The 18,257-nt window shown below is 35.3% G+C and overlaps 1 long non-coding RNA gene and 1 pseudogene across 1 annotated transcript in view; one reads left to right on the forward strand and one right to left on the reverse strand.

Moving 5' to 3' along the window:
* Nucleotides 1-18,257, reverse strand: part of LOC105482708 (uncharacterized) — a 210,543-nt gene that overhangs the window by 159,442 nt on the left and 32,844 nt on the right. The window lies entirely within an intron of this gene.
* On the forward strand, nucleotides 9,406-10,529 carry LOC105482707 (SERPINE1 mRNA-binding protein 1-like; annotated as a pseudogene).

Below are 18,257 nucleotides of genomic sequence, written 5' to 3' on the forward strand. Positions count from 1 at the left end.
ACAAAGGATTCAGAATATTCCATTAAATTAGTTGATAAACCAGTGGCACGGTTTGAGAGAACTGACTCCAATTTTGAAAGAAGTTCTACCTAGGGTAAAATGCTCTCCCGCAGTATTGCATACTACAGAGAAATCATTTATAAAATAATCAATTGATGTGGCAAACTTCATTTTTGTGTTATTTTCAAAAATTGCCACAGCCAACCCAGACTTCAGTAATCATCACCCTGATCACTCAGCAGCCGTCAATACCGAGGCCACACCCTCCACCAGCAAAAAGATTACAACTCATTAAAGTCTCAGATTATGTTAGCATGTTTTAGCAATAAATTATTTTTTAAATTAAGGTATCCACACTAAAAAAATAGTAGCACTGCACAGTCAACAGACTTTAGCATATTTAGTAAATAATTTAGTATATTTAGTATATAATAGACATACCTTTTACAAGCACTAAAAAAAGAAACCTTTGATTTTGTCCTATACATTTTTGGGGGCCCATTGTACCTTATGAAAACTATTACTTTCTTCATATGCTCTGCATATAGAATTGTTTTTTTTACATCTAGTAGTTTTAATTATGTATATTAACTGTGGAAGACAAAAACTTAGAGTGGTCATCATTAAAGGTACAATTGACCAGAAAATATGTTTATATTTCTGTAGCAAACAATGACCTAACATAATAAACATAATTATGACTCATAACATATACCAAGACATGTCAGAATTTAAAAATATTATACAATTTTGGATTGTATTCATGTATTAATAATGCATTTATATAAATATAACTTAAAGAACACTAAACATCATTTTAAAATCATGCTTTCTGTATAATTTTAACATACCAAATAACCCTAATATGTCTCTTTTGGCTTTCCAGGAGTTCCTGTTATGTCCAAATTAGTTTGGGTCAAAAAGACTTGATTTTAGAATTTCAGATTTAACTTTGTGAAGCTTGTCAAATATCAGAGTTTTAAAGCATTTGATCAAAAGGGGATCATAGGACAGTATGAATTAAAACCAAAATGACAAAAGATTTTAAAGGCACAAAGCACAAGAAAATATCTTCATGAAACATGGAACAGAACCACTGTTTCCTAGGTCAGTTACCTAAAAAGTTAATAAAAACCTTTTACAATTTTCTACTAAAGAGAATATCAATGCTGTGAGAAAACCTTGTTCTTCCAACACAAGAGCCCAGATTCTAACCTTCTGTCAGTGTGCTTTTGATATTAATGTTCAATTTTTAGAAATAAATATGAATCATTTTCTTCTAATTTCAGCAAACTTGATCACACATAAAATTTTTTTCTTGAGATTAATCTTTCACAAATCTTCTACAACTTACTTTAACCTTTGGTTTTTCCCTTTACTTCTTTTCAGGGGGCATTCTACCTTGGGGGAAAAATTACTTTCTTTATATGCTTTGAATATAGAGTTGTTTATTTTATATGGAGTAGTTTTAATTATGTATATGCGTTCTTACTAACCCTAATTTTCTTATGAAAAAATTAGAAAGTAAGTCATTTTGAACTGTTTCATACCAGTATTTGTTGGTGAAAACCATTTTATAATTTAAGTCTTAATTTTTTTTTAATTAACAAGTCTAAATATATTTAGCTTTTCTGTACCATATAAAATTAAGGTGTCAAAGTATATAAACATAAATATATGTGTAATAATTAATGTTTCAGCATTTAACATACTCAGAAATGACTCAGACATTTTATAATTATCTATTACTTAATTTAACGTAACATGCTATTAAGATTTTAAATTATTAAGAAGAATTTTGAAACTATGATACAGACATCCCCCACAACATCTTCCTCAGTTTCCCTGTAACCTCAGTATCCATGTGGTACCCAAGGATGGCTAAAGGAAAGAGCCTGACTGAGTGCTAAATTTACATGAAAGTATAGAGCATAGGACAGAGGACATATCTGAAGGATATAACCTCTCCTAACCTAGCCAGGAGACAAAGATGGGACTAGGAGGACAAGGACATATTGGGCTTGATTCTGATTGGTGCTGGTGGTCTAGATGCTAGGATATGTTCCCAGGCATTACCATATCTACCTCTCTAGATCCTAGGGTGCAGAAGCTTAAAAACAAAGACAAGCTAACACTAATATGTGTACAAACCTTCAGCAGTGCTCAGCAGCCAATTCTTATAGCTTTAATTCACAGAAAAATCAAACAAGCAATAGTTTTATGAACTTAAAACATCCAGCAGAAATAACCTAAACCTGTCTGGCCAGTAGTCCCAAGCAAAATGCGTGAATCATTTCATAATACTGCAAATTCCAAAGACATTCTAATTTTATTTTGCTAACAATCTTAACCTAGTTTTATTTTAAAAGTATTACTAAATTTGCATTAACCAAATGGCATTTGACTTAACTGAGGATGAACTAGATATAAAGCAGTCTTTGCAAGATTCAGAAAAACCCCAAAGACAGCTCAAAGGAAAAACAATCTTGCTAGTCACAAATGGAATACAACCCATACCTCTCTGATCATATTCTTTAAGGTGTCATCCTCTCATCTGAGTTCCTATCCATATAGGCCCAAAAGCCTTGCATACTCCACAGACAGAAAGGACAGAAAATTAAAAGCTATCCATTGAAAGGAAAAGGATGAATAAAAAATGGGTATACCTAAAGGTTAAGGGTCATACAAATAATTTAAAACAAATGATATCGGTTATCTGACTGGGAATTACACATGGAGGTAACCAGGAAAGTGCAGGACCTTAGCCACTGGAGCATAGGGTGAAGTGGTTTTTGGTAGATTATACAGGGGATCCAAAGAGGCAGTTTGAGTATACAAAGGATTTGAACTTTGTTTCAGTTCAGTTTTTTGCTCTTCATTATCATCAAGAGAATTTCTAAGGCTAACCATGGCACAATTATATGTGTTTTAGTGTAAACTTAATCTTTTCATGACTATCAATAAAGCAATTTATTAAGAATGATATATTTATAAAAAATTCTTTAAAATTTAGGAGTCTAATATAAATAATCTATCTTTTGGTCATTGACAGAATTTCCAATGGGGTACTTATTTTAATAGCGATTCAATTCAAAACCAAAATGTATCCCAGTGTGACTATATCCAAGACCAGACAACAAATTATTTTTTCCCATTAATCGTGATTTTGTAAAGGAGACAAACAGTGATTTTTATTTTTTTTACCGTCTGCTTGACTAGATCACAAAAAGAGAGCCTGGGAGCCTAATCTGTAAGAAGTTCTTACCCTTCTATTGGCTTATCAGGTCCTTGGTTCCCATTACTATGACATCCAAAAGAGCAGAGTGGCTTTGGTGATAACTGCACACAGTTTCAAAAGTACAGGATCAAGAGAAACCTCCCCCTTCACTCTCTGAAGGTTTACTAAAAAATCAACTCCCAACGGATATTAAAGGAGAAATGGCACACACATTTATAAACATGCATACATCACAGAGTGATTGCTCCCTTAAAGGAGAAATGAAAAGTCTGAAGAAATGAAAAGTCTTAAAACTTTGCCAAGGAGTGAGAACAACTGGCTGAATAAAACTCAGCACTCAGCAAACTAGAAGGTCCAGGACTCAGGGGAGACTCAGGTGAGACTCAGAAGGGACTCAGTCATCTACAATCATGGAGTAGCCAGAGGGGCTCGAAAGACCCATACTGGTACCCACCTGTGGGTTCTTGCAGTGTTCCTGCTGAAGATGGTTGTGGTTAGAAGGGAAAATTGAAATGTAAATAGGGGAGCAGGGAAGTACAGGGCTCTCTGTTTTATGGTCTGCTTTACGAGTTTGGAGACATTGCTTAAGTCTTAGGATTAGTCTCCTGTGACAATTTTGTCTCCTGTGACAATTGCAAATTCTGTTTGGATGTTTAAAAATGTTGGTTAGAATCATAGAGTCAGAGGCGAAGCAAAATGGCCAAACAGAACCCTGTAGCAATCATTCCCTAAAAGGAACATCAAATTCAACAACTGTTCACTCAAGAAAGCACTTTTATAAAAACCAAGAAATCAGATGAGTAGTCACAGTACCTGGTTTTAACATGATATCAAGCAATGAGGCCTTGAAGACGGTAAGAAAGACAGTTTTGCTTGCCTATATCACTTCTACTCCATCTCCTGTCAACATCATGCAGAATGAGGGGAGATGGAGTAAAGTATATGTGGAACTTTGCATCAGAATTCAGTGCTGTCATTGTGGAATACAACACAGGGCAGCATTCTTCTGGCACTGACGGAGCATTTAGACCAGCTCTGCACCAGAAGGGAATTATCTGTCCCAGTGAGAGGAATATGAGTCCCCGCATGTTCCACCCCCAGCTGCCTAAAGTAGCCTGGGGTCCAGAATCAATTTGAGAGGCAGCCAGCCAACAAGGACTGCAGTCCTTGGTTAAGCCTTGGAACCTCACTGGTCTTGGGGATAGTGGAGTTGGGGTGCATGTGACCTAGTATGCTACCAGCTATGATGGACAAGAAAGTGCTTACATCACACCTCCCCTGATTCCAGGCAGTGCAACTCAGAGGGAGCCTCCTTTTGTGTGGGAAAAGGAGAGAGAAAAACACAGAGGACTTTGTCTTGCAACTTGAATTCCAGTTCAGCCACAATAAAATCAAGCAGCAAGCAGATTTCTGAAGGTCCATTTTCAGGCTTTGGTTCCTGGATGACATTTCTAAGCCCACCCTGGGCCAGAAAATAATCTGATGCCCTGAAGGGTAAAACCCACTCCCAGCAGGATTCATCGACTGCTGACTAAGGAGCCCATGGGACTCGAATAAGCATCAGTGGTAGCCAGGCCATAGTTAAAATGGGCCTTGGGTGAGGTCCAGTACTGTGCTGGCTTCAGGTATGATCCAGTGCAGTGCCAGTTTTGATGGCCACAGGAGTGGTCACAGCATCCTTACCCCAACTCTAGGCAGTCCAGCACAGAGACAGACTCCTTCTGACTGGGGAAAGACAGGGAAGAGAGAAAGACTTTGCCCAGTAACTCAGGAAATTCTCCCTTATCTTACACAAGCCCACTCAAGTGGTATCTCTAGAAGTTGGCAAGAGTTGCAGCATTGTTGGGCACAGTTCATCACTAGTGCTGATACAACTACAATGACCACAAACTTAGATCACAACACTTTGCATATATGAAAAGTTTTCTTAAGGACAGCTCAGACTGTGAAGATTTGAATAAATACCTAACTTTTCAATGCTCGGACAGAAATGAACCTTCATTCAGAAGCATCAAGAATATCTAGAAAAACATGACCTCACTAACAAATTACATAAGGCACCAGTGATCAATCCAAGAGTGATGGAGATATGTGACCTTTCAAACTGAGAATTAAAAACAGCTGTCTTGAGGAAACTCAGCACACTTCAAGGGTAACACAAATAAGGAATTCAGAATTTTATTAGACAAATTTAACAAAGACATTGAAATAATGAAAAAAAAAATGCAGAAATTATGGAGATGAAAAATTCAATTGAAAAACTGAAAAGTGTATTAGAGACTCTTACCAGCAGAATTGATCAAGCAGAAGACATAATTAATTTGAAGATAGGCTATATGAAAATACACAAAGGAGAAAAAAAATAAAGCATACCTATAAGATCTAAAAAATAGCCTCAAAAAAGCACACTTATGAGTTACTCACCTTAAAGAGGATCTAGAGAGAGAGAGATTTAGGTAAATAGTTTATTCAAATAAATGATAACAAAGAACTTTCCAAGCCAAGAGAAACATGAATATCCTGGTACAAGAAGTACATAGAACACCAAGTAGACTCAATATGAATAAGAACCTCAAAGCATATATTAACAAAACTCTCAAAGTTCAAGGATTTAAAAAAATCATAAAACTAGCAAGATAAATAAGCAAAAAACATGCAATGCAACTTTGATACGAATGCAGCAGACTTCCCACAGAAAACTTACAGTCCAGGAGAGTGTGATATGACATATACAATGTGCTGAAGGGAAAATCTTCAAACCTTGAATATTGTATCCAGCAAAATTGTTATTCAAACATTGAGGAGTACTAAATACACTTCCAGACAAATAAAAGCTAAGAGATTTTGTCAATGTCAGATTTGTCTTATAAGAAATGCTAAAGGCAGATCTTTAATCTGAAAGCAAAGGATATCAGTAAACAATAAGAAATCATATGAAGGTATAAAAATCACTAGTAATACTAAGTACAAAGACAAATGCAGAATATTCTAAAACTATAATTGTGGTATGTAAGCCATTCATATGTTTAGCAAGAAGACTGGATGGCAAATCTATCAAAAATAATAACTACAATGTCTTTTTAGGAAATAGATAATATAAGAAGACAGACAACAAAAAGTCAAGAAGTAGAGAAGAATAAGTTAAGTTATGAGAGTCTTTTAGTTTTGTCTTTGTTTGTTTTTTCTTTTCTTTATAATTAGAGTTAACTTGTCATCAGTCTAAAATAATTGATTATAAGATGATATTTGCAAGAAAAGCAATAAATTAAAATATACTAATATGGTTTGTCTCTGTGTTCCCTCCCAAATCTCACCTTGAATTGTAATCCCCATGTATTGAGGGAGAGACCTGATGGGAGTTGATGGGATCATGGGGCAGTTTTTCCCATGCCATTCTCATGACAGTGAGTGAGCTCTAATGAGCTCTGATGGTTTTAAAAGTGGCAGTCTCCCCTGCACTCTCTCTCTCTCCTGCCGCCATGTAAGATACATGCCTTGCTCCCTCTTTGCCTTGTACCATAATTGTAAGTTTCCTGAAGTCTCCCCAGCCATGCAGAACTTTGAATCTAATAAACTTCCTTTGCTCATAAATCACCTAGTCTCAGGTAGTATCATTACAGCAGTGTGAGAATAGACTAATAAATACACTATCAGGCAAAATCACTCTTACAGAAAGGAACACAGAAAGGAAAGAAGAAAAAAAGAAAAAGAGGACCAACAAAACAACTGGAAGACAAATAACAAAATAGCAGTATTAAATGCTTTTTAATTAATAATAACATTGCATATACATGGACTAAATTAAATCAAAAGGCATAGAGTGGCTGAATGGATATAAAAGCAAGACCCTATCATGTGCTGTCTATAAAAAACTCACTTCACCCATAAAGACATATAGACTAAAATAAAAAAGGTATAAAAAAAGATATTCCATGCCAATGTAGAGCAAAAAGGAGCTCTAGAAGTGCTAATAATTATATCAAATAAAATAGAGTTCAAGAAAAAAGCTGATAAAAAAGAGGTAAAAAGGTCATTATATAATGACAAAGAGGTCAATTTTGCAGGAGAGTATAACAATTGTAAACTGTATACACCCAACACTGGAGCACCCAGATGTATAAACCAAATATTATTTGAGCTAAAGAAAAAGAGAGACCCCAATATAACAATACCTTGGGAGTTCACCCCACTTTCAGCATTGAAAAGGTCATACAGACAGAAAATCAACAAATAAACATTACACTTAATCTGCTCTATACATCAAAGGGACCCAACAGATATTTATAGAATATTTTTCCAAAAAGTGAAAAATAAATTCTTCTCCTCAGCACATACACATTCTCAAGAACAGGTCACATGTTAGATCACAAAAACATTCAAAAAGAATAAAACCATATCAAGTATTATTTTAACCACAATAGAATAGAACTAGAAATCAATAATAGGAGGAATTTTGGAGCTATATAAACACATGATATTAAACAATATGCTCCTCAATAATCATTTGGTTAATAAAGAAATTAAGAAGAAAATTTACAAAATATCTTGAAACAAATGAAATTGGAAATAAAACATACCAAAATTTGTGGAATACATCAAAAGCAATACTAAGAGAGAAGTTTATAACAACAAATACCTACACCAAAAAAGTAGAAACACATCAAATTAGTAACAGAACAATGCATCTTTAAGATGTAGAAAAGTAAGAGCAAACCAAACCCAAAATTAGTAGGAGAAATAATACAGATCAGAGCACAAATAAATAAAATCAACACTAAAAAAATAAAAAATAAAAGAGCAAGGAAATGAAAAGTTGGTTTTTTGAAAAGATAGAAAAAAAATGTCAAACCTTTAGCCAGACTAACAAATAAAAAGAGAAGACCTAAATGAATAAAATTAGAGATGAAAAATGAGACATTATAACTGATACCAAAGTAATTCAAATGATCACCAGAGAACATTATGAGCAATTATATGTTGATAAATAAGAACCTACAAGAAATGGGCAAATTCCTAAACATATACAACCTTCCAAGATTTAGTCATGAAGAAATTCAAAACCTGAAAAGGCAAATAACAAGTAATTAGACAGAAGCAGTAACAAAAAGTCTCCTATCAAAGACTATCCTAGGATCTGAGGCTTCACTGTTTAATTCTATCAAACGTTTAGAGAATAACTAATACCAATTCTGCTAAAACTATTCTAAAAAATCAAGGAGGGAATACTTTCAAATTCGTTCTATGAGACCAGTATTACCCTGATACTAAATCCAGACAAAAACATGTCAAAAGAAAAGAAAACTACAAGCCAATATCACTCATGAACATAGACGCAAATATCCTTAATTAAATATTAGCAAACCAAATTCAACAACACATTAGAAAGTTTATCTATAATGATCAAGTGAGATTCATCCCAGGAATGCAAGAGTGGTTCACCATATACTAATAAATTAATATGAGACATCACATCAACAGAATGAAGTACAAATCTATTAATATATGATGATTTTAGTTAATGCCAAAAAGTTCATTAGATACAGTTCAACATCCTTCCCTGATAAAAATTCTTGTAAAACTGGATATAGAAGAAACATACCTCGACACAATAAAAACCCACAGATAGTATATTGAATAGGGAAAAGCTGAGAGCCTTTTCTCTAAAATCTGGAACAAAACCAGGATGCCCACTTTTATCCAACACAGTAGTGGAAATTCTAGCCAGAGGAATTAAACAAGAGAAAGAAATGAAAGGCATCAAAATTGGAAAGAAAGAAGTGAAATTATCTTCATTTGCAGTGGTTATAATCTTATATTTGGAAAAATTTGAGGAACCCACCAAAATACTATTAGAACTGCAAATTCAATAAAGTTGCAAGATACAAAATTAACTTACAAAAATCTGTAGCATTTATATATGCCAACAGCCAACAATCTAGAAGAAAAAGAAAGTAATCTCATATATAATAGCTATAAATAATGTGAAACACATAGAAATAAACCTTCAATTGAAGAAGTGAAAGATCTTTATAATAAAAATAAAACATTGATTTTAAAAATTGGTGAGAACATAAAAACTGGATAGTGTAGGAAAAGCTGAGGCAGGTGCTCTTAGCTTGGCATAGCCTGTTGCAACTCATGGAGGAATATGTCACTGAGCCACCATGATGCCTGGGCACTTACAGGCAGGCTGTGGCTGCATGGTCACCAACCACTTTGACCAGTTGTGTGATGAAGTGGACCTCTTTGAGGTGCTGAAGTCAGGGGAGAATAAAAAATAAATGGCAGCAGGAGTGACAATGGGGGCCCTGGAGCCAAGAGCACAGCTCAGGCCCTCCAACATGGCAGGCAAACAGCTGTGTAAAGAGTCCTAGAAAGACTGCAAGAAACCACTGCGCCCCAGCGTTGGCGTGGTTGACAAGAAAGAGACACAGGTGCTCATCGTGCTTAAGAAAGAAGGAGTAAGATGAGTTGGAAGAAGACCTGATCAACAACTTCAGGTTGAAGGAAAAGTAATTAATAGAAGAACAGGAAGACAATCACCTCTAGAATAAAGATTTGAAAAGTCACTTGAAGAAAAGGGTGGACGCAAATTTTTAGTTGATAGACAGATTATTGACTGTCGACGCCGTGGTGGTCTTGGAAGAGGTTGAGGGCGCTGCGGACATGGAATGGGCTGATGAGATGGATTTGATTCCCATGGCAAATTGAATTTTACAGGCATAACTGAAGTGATAGATCTGTCCTGAAACACGAGGACAAACGTGGAGGCGGTAGACCTCACTACTGGGGAATTGTGAAAGATGAATTAACTGATTTGGATTGATCAAATGTGACTGAGGAAACATCTGTAGGAGAAGACCATCCAGTGGCAGACACTGAAAATAAGGAGAGTGAAGTTGAAGAGGTAAAGAAAGAGGGTCCTAAAGAGATGATTCTCAATGAGTGGAAGACTATTCAAAATAAGGAGTGGTCAAAGTGGAATTTAATATCTGAAAACCAAATGAAGCTGCTGAAGGGCAGTGGAAGATGAAAGTTGTTTTTCATAAATCAAAGAGTGAAGAGGCTCATGCTGCAGATTCTGTTATGGACCATCTTTTCCAGAAGCCAGCAAATGATGTAATGTCTCAGTTGAAGGTAAATTTTGGATAACTTGGCTGCCCAGAACCTGATGGTGAGGGAGGATGAGGTAGACATGAGTGTGGCAGACGTCTGAACTGTGGCAGCAGGACCGACAAGTGAAGTGGTTCTGCTCCTGGATGACCCAGAGACATTTCCAGCTCTGGCTTAACTGGATACCACAAGACAACCCCGGTTTCTCTGTGAACCTTTATGTTCAAAGCTTTTGCATGATTAAGGATTCCAAATGACTAAGAAAAATGTTTTAAAAGACTGTCATTCATACTATTCACACCTAAAGACGGAATATCAGTTGTTAAAATGAACTTCTCTTGCTACACAGAAGAAACAAATATGGCAGGCAATTTTGTATTTAGAAATATATTGGTAGCAGGGATGTTTTCATAATTTTCAGAGATGATGCATTCTTCATGAATACTTTTTTATTGCTGCTTGCAAATATGCATTTCTAAATTTGAAATATAGATGTGAACAGTGTGTATCAGTTTAAGGCTTTCACTTCATTTATGTTTTTTAATTAAGGATTTAGATGTTCCCCCCAATTACAAACTGGTTTTACATCTTGGACATATCGGTTTTAATACCTGCTTTGCATTTTCACACATGGTCAACTGGGACATAGTAAACTTTCACTTGTCAAATTTTATCTCGTGTGAAAAACTATGTGTATTTTAATTTAGTTTTAGTATTTTCATTTTGGGAAAAATCTTTTTTCACTTCCCATGATAGCTGTAGTATATATATATGATAAATCTTTATATACAGAAATATCAGTACTTGAACAAATGTAAAGCACATTGGTTTATTAACCCTTGCTGCTTGCGTGGTTCATTAGGTTCAAATTATAACTGATTTACAATTTCAATAGTTTACTTTTTTCCCATTTTAAAAACCAAGTTAGAGACCTTATTGGTGAAAGTTGTTTAAGCTACTTATTGATAAACACATCCTGTCAAGTCAAGTAGTTTTATAGTTATGGTTTTTTGCACCCTCACACGGTTAAATAAGTTGATTTGGCTAAAGTGTAATAAACTGTTATGTAAAATCAGTGTCTTGCCATTTAGTATGATTTCTGTGTGTGAAAGGACCTGAAATCAAAATAGTACATGCATAACTGACAACTCTGTAACCCTTCCTTGTTCTAAAAAGACCCAGTGGGCACTGGTTAGTATGGCGAGATGGGGTAGTATTTTAATTTCTGGAATTTGGAAAACCGACATCTTTATAAAGTTGGAACAGCAGCACCATCCATGAAATATAAACCAAAAATATAAACCAAAAATCTTTGCTCTTTCTGTATTTCCTAGATTGCTATTATTTGAAGTTGATGAGTATTTATTCCACAGAAAGTGATAATTATCTTTTCCCTGTTCCTCTATTAGAAAATTAAGTTAATAATGGATTCCTTCAATGGGAGCATCACCACTTATTAAAACACACATAGAGAGAATGATGAATAAAAGAGGTTTTCTAGGATTTTCTTTTATTCTTTTTCCATATTTATTGATAAACGGGGAAGGAATTTTTAAATAAGTTTTAAGAATCTTTTATCACTTCATTTTCAGTAATCTTCCAGTAAACTGGCAATGTTCAGTTTAAAAAATATTGGAGATCTTCAATGTTAAATATGTCTATTTAGTCAATTGGTCCTCACATATATTTCTAAAAGAGAAATTGTATGTACAAGAGTTATTCATTTGGATTGAAATTATTTATCTATTACCTACTATTCTGACATTTTAGGAAGGAGGTAATTATTTTTTAATTATGGATAAACTTGTGCTGGCGTTTTGGATCTTATGATGCTGAGCATGTTCTGCACTGGTGCTAATGTCTAATACAATTTTATAATACAAGCATACCTGCCACCCAGAGGCAAGCATTAATTTAGTCCATATGGCCTATTAAGCTCTCTTGAGATTGCAACATATGCATTCCTAAATCAGTGAGTTTAGACTTTTTAAGTATCTAACTCATTTCTGAACATGTATCATGCTAATAAACCTCTTGATTTCCAGCAACATACTATAGAAAATACCTGCTATTAAAAACAGTTCACAAGTTAAAAAAAGGACACAAATGGAAAGATATTCAATATTCATAGACTGGTAGAATAATAATTATTAAAATGTCCATACTACCCAAAGTAATCTGTAGATTCAATGCAATCTCTCAAAATACCAATGACATCCTTCAGAGAAATAGAAAACACAATTCTAAAATTTATATGAAACCACAAAAGAGCCAGAATACTGAAAGACATGCTGAGCATAAACAACAAAACTGGAAGAATCACATTACTTCAAATAATACTACAAAGCTATAATAACCAAAACAGCATGGTGCTGGCATAAAAACACACAGACAAAAAGAACAGAATAAATCACCCAGAAATAAATCCATGCATTTATCGTCAACTCATTTTTGACAAAGTGACCAAGAACAAACATTGAGGAAAGGACAGTCTCTTCAAGAAATGTTACTAGGAAAACTGGATATCCATATGCAGAAGGATAAAATTAGAACCCGATCCCCTGACCATTTACATAATCAAATAAAAATGTCTTTAAAACTTAATCTAATATCTGAAGCTATGAAGCTACTAGAAGAAAACACTGATAAAACACACTAGGACATTGTTCTGGGCAAAGATTTTCAGAATAAATCCTCAAAAGCTCAGGTAGCCAAAGCAAAAATGGACATATGAGATCGCATAAAGCTAAAAATCTTCTGTCCGGTAAACAATAAACAAAATGAAAAGCCAATTCACAGAATTGGAGAAAATATTTGCAAACTAACCACTAACAAAGGATTAATGACCAGAATATATAAGGAATTCAAACAACTCTATAGGAAAAACAATAATAATATAATTAAAAATGAGCAAAAATCTGAATAGACATTTCCCAAAAGAAGTGGCCAACAGGTATACAAAATAATGTTCATCAGAGAGATGTAAAAAAAAAAAAACTACAGAGTTGTTATCTGATCCCAGATAAAATGGCTTTTGCCTAAAAGACAGCAATAATGAATACTGGTGAGAATGTGGAGAAAGGGGAACCCTTGTACACTGTTGGTGGGAATGTAAATTAGTACAATCACTGTGGGACAGTATGGGGGTTCCTCAGAAAAACCTGAAAATATAACTACCATATGATCCAGGAATTCCACTGCTGCATATATATCCTCAAGAAAAAAAATCAGTATATCAAAAGGATATATGCACTCCCATGTTCATTACAGCATTTTTCACAATAGCCAGCTATGCAGTCAACCTAAGTGTCCATCAAAGGATGAATGGGAAAAAAAATGTGCACTTACACACAAAGGAATATTATTCAGCTATTAAAAAAAAAACAAACAAATGAAATTCTGTCATTTGCAACAATATGGAAAGAACTGGAGGACATTATGTTAAGTGAAATAAGCCAGACACAGAAAGACAATTATCGCCTGTTCTCACTCATACATGGGAGCTAAAACAAAACTAAAAATTGAACTGAAAGAGCTAGTGAGTAGAATGATGTTTACCAGAGGCTGAGAAGGGTTAGTGGGGAGGGGAGAATAAAGTAAGGATGGTTAATGGGTATAAAAATACAGTTAGATAGAATAAGATCTAGTATTCAGTAGCATGATAGGGTGGCCATAGTTAATCACTTGTTATATTTTAAAACAACTAAATAGAATTGGAGTGTTCGTAACCCAAAGGAATGATAAATGTTTAAGGTAATGGATTTCCCAATTACCCTGATTTGATCATTACACATTTAAGACTGTATCAAAATATCACATGTACCTCATATATATTTATAATTATTATGAGCCCATAATAATAAAAAATATATATTTTTAAAAGTCCTAATTAAAGGAAAGCCTCTTACTATCTTTGAGAAATCCAGACTCCTCTTTGCTCTAATCGCATGTATAGATAGTTCAATTTAGATGCATCTCTTGGATCATTTTTATCTAGCCTTAATCTTTACATTTTAAATTTGAAATACCCCTGGAGTACCAGATGTTGGTTGGCTAGAGACCAAGCTGCCGGAATATCTGAAGGTGGCTGGTCAGAGGCCATTCCCTTAGGACCTAGGTTACCTATATTACTCACTTTAGGAAGGCATTCCTTTAAGTGCAACTAAAGTGTGAGCGTTCTTGCAAAACTGAAGTGTGAGCGTATCCCATGAAGCATGAGAGTACCCTGCAAAGTGCAAGCATACATCATAAAGTGCGAGCATACTCCACAAATGGGTACTCCATGGAGCCAGATGGGCAGGCTTCCTGAAGGAAATAGCATCTGAGACACTATCCTAAAAATGAGCGATCTTGGATCTAAAAGGGCTTACCCATGTTAACTTAAAAATCACAAGAATTATAAACTTAGAAAAGGAGACTTTATTTCTTGTAAAGAGTTACAGCTTGCAGTGTGGCTAGCCTGACAGTCTAGGAAGTGCAGCTTCCAGCAGAGCCCTGGAAATAGGCACTTTGTAAAGGTTAGGGAAAGGATTTAGGCTAAATGGGCTGGCCAAGTATACATACTCAACTGATTATAGGACGAGATATGTCCTGACACGTGAGTATTGAACAAACATGCATATGACATATGACCTATGTCCATATGGGGGCAGGGGTTTAACATTTAAATGTATTACAATTAGGCCCTATACATAAAAATACATGTAAACATGTCATTTCAGGACATGAATGCACTCAAGTGCTCAGCCTCTATAAACTGGCCTGAACCAGCCCATAGTGAGTGGTCTTCTTATCAGAAGAGAGTTACTGAAATCAGTCTCTTGTCCAACCAAAACTGTCATTACGGCTGATGAAACAGGGAAGGGGAGCATCTGTTAGTCAGCATTTAATAGTGGGTGAGCTACAACTGTTTTGCCATTGTTTATCCCAGGACCAGTCCTCATTTAGTTGCTAGGAAAAAAGAAAAACCTTGTGGCAATGAGAGCATAGTTTATTCTTTAAGTGTCAGGGTGTGTGACTTAACCCTTGCCTGGCATGACCTTAGGTCTTCTTTATAGCTTGGTATTTCATTGCCTTAAAGAGTCCATTCTGTCAGTCTCAGGAGCTCTATTTTAACATTAATGCTGGTCAGTTGTTACATCTAAACTGCAAAAGGGAGGGAGGATAATGAGGCATGCCTGAGCTCCTATTCTGTCATGGCTGGAAACTCAGCTTTTAAAGTTTATCTGAGGTCTCCATGGTCAAGAGAGAGGCTATTCGCTTGATTTGGGGCCTTGGGTTTGTATTTTTATTTTATACCAAAGTCCTTCCCAGCACAGCCAGGAATATAACTGAGCTCAAAGGGCTCTTGTGAGCACTAATGCCTTGGGCCAGATAGTGTTAGGAAGAAGCACAGGGGCCACTTCATTCCATCCCCATCACCAAGACCATGAGATTTACAGAGGAAAAAAGGGAGAGCCTTTTTTTTCTATAGGAAAATAGTCTCCAGATTAGGGAGGCATAGCCTTCAATACAAGTAAATTGTGCTCTGAAGAACAAAGGGAGGAGCTGGCTTAAACAGGGGAAGTTCTCACTTAGTTTCTCAAGCAGATCTGTTTATGCAAATGAAAATTTCAAACTTGTTCAGTTCTGATTGGTTAAAATAGTTGAGCCCTAATTGAGTAGTCTCTATGCCCCATATCAGAAGTCTCTGTCAGATGTTTCTTTCAAACAGACAGTGGTGGGAGGGAGGGATATGGTCCGGGACACAGTTAATCTTGGCATTGACAATAGAAACTGCTTTGGCTTGATTGTAGACGGGGAGGTCCTGTGACACTTCTACTTCTACATCTTCCTGATAATGAAGAGTATGTAAATGCTCCCTCATCCAGCCATGGCCACCTGGTTCTGTTTTCATTTCGAGCACCTCAGTTAGCCATGGATAATTCATTCTGTCTGTCAGCTCAGGGCACACTTTAACAAGTAAAAGAGTTTTGTGAATTTTAATGCCGGTTCTTGTGCCTGTTGACTATGCAACATGTGGGTAAGTGAGAAGATCATTTAGAAAGAAGCCCATGAAGAAATTCACATGGATAAGGGCAAAATGTGTATTATCCAAGAGATTTCCCAGAGTGTTATACCCTTGATTGAATGCAAGGAGGTTCTTAGATGAAACTGAAAGTCATTGAGTAATAGAGACTATAAAAATACTTTATGTTAATACATTCTTCAGAGTACTCTGATCTTAATCACTTTGCATTCATTTAGGTTTCTTCTGTTCTAGCATCCCCTTCTGACTGTTTGGACTGATGACAGTATCTCTGAAGTTTCATTAAGAGGGACCCAATGTCAGCCACCACAGAGTTCCAGGATTGGCAAACTTTTTTGTAAATGTCAAATAGTATTTTTTTAGGCCATAATATCCCCTTGGATCTACTCACCTCAGTCATTGAGTAAAAGCAGACATTGTCAACATGGGTGTGGCTGTGTTTCAATAAAATTTATTTACAAAAAATCAAAAAACAAAAAACACAGACATTAAGCTACATCCAGCCCAGGGGCTACAATTTCTTGTCCCCTGGTTTAGATAACCAACAAGTAATAAGAATAACAATGTTTTATGAGTGGTATGTTCTTGCAACTGATCCAAGTTTATATTTCAGCATAGAAAAATCCTCTGAGGTAGGAACAACTATTATACCTTTTCTCATTTCACAGGTGAAGAAACTGAGTCATAGATAAATTAATTCACTTTGGCTGAGGTCCCTCAGAAAGAGGCAGAATTGGCTTCCGGACATGGGTAGCCTGACTCCAGGGCCCGTGTTCAAACCAGGGTTCTGAAGAACTTCACTATGTATGTGTCATTAAGTATTTTTTAGAGTGAAGTAATTTAAAACTGGTAAAATGTAGCACTAATTAGCTACCTTCGATTACTTCAAATAGAAACTTTAAAATATGTTGATTTGTACATTGTCAGTCACAGAAATTTAATTTTTTAAAGTGTCTACCCCCACCGTCCCCATTGCTCGAAAAATATTCGACGTGTTAACTCTGAATGCGTTCTCCAGCAGCTATTACAATACATCAATAAATACAATTTAATCATCCTGTGGGATATTTTATTTCACTTTTTTTAATCAAAAGAAGTTTTCAAGGAAATGAGTAATACAACTATTAACCTTCTTTTTTTCTGCTCGAGAGCCAACAAATTCATTATTTAAAATGAGAGCAAATAGAGCATTTCAGTGAGTACAGTATTCTCCTAGGAATATTCCTTGCTTGAAAGACATCAGAAGTTTTCAAATTGAGGTAGGGAAGATCATGTCACATTCACAAATAATATTGTGCCGGAAGAGTCAGGTTACTTAGCAAATACAGGTCTGTTTGGTGTCACTGAGTAGTTTCCTTTGTCAATAATGACTTGAGGAAAGCAAAATGGAACAGCTGCATTTTACTTGTAATGGGAACTCATGAAAGTGAACTTTGTGATGGATATAAACTGTATAAACCTTAGGACTTTTAAATGATGTCCATACTTCACTTCTTGCCTTTCTGGATTCATGAGTGGCTGAATTAATTAAAATCTGCAGTCTAGCTGGTTTTCTAACATAAACATTCCACTAAGAAAAGACGATAAATTATGCAACAAAGAACATGTAAAACCTTTGTAAAATTAAAGTTACCTAGTTAACTTCTAGAGATCTATTATGCAACAATTTGTATATAGTCAACAATATTTTTAATCTAATTTTATGGAGGTTTTATGTTATGTGTTTTTGCCACAATAAAAAAAAAAGTACCTAATTACAAAGAGATGCTAACCATATTTATGGCCCACCCATTTTTTAAAAAAATTTTATTTCTGAGGGAATGACAATGATCCACTTACTGATCACTTTTGTTGTTGGCTAAGAGAGAGAGATAGCAA

The sequence above is a fragment of the Macaca nemestrina genome, chromosome 1 (assembly GCF_043159975.1).
Source record: "Macaca nemestrina isolate mMacNem1 chromosome 1, mMacNem.hap1, whole genome shotgun sequence".
Classification (NCBI taxonomy): Eukaryota; Metazoa; Chordata; class Mammalia; order Primates; family Cercopithecidae; genus Macaca; species Macaca nemestrina.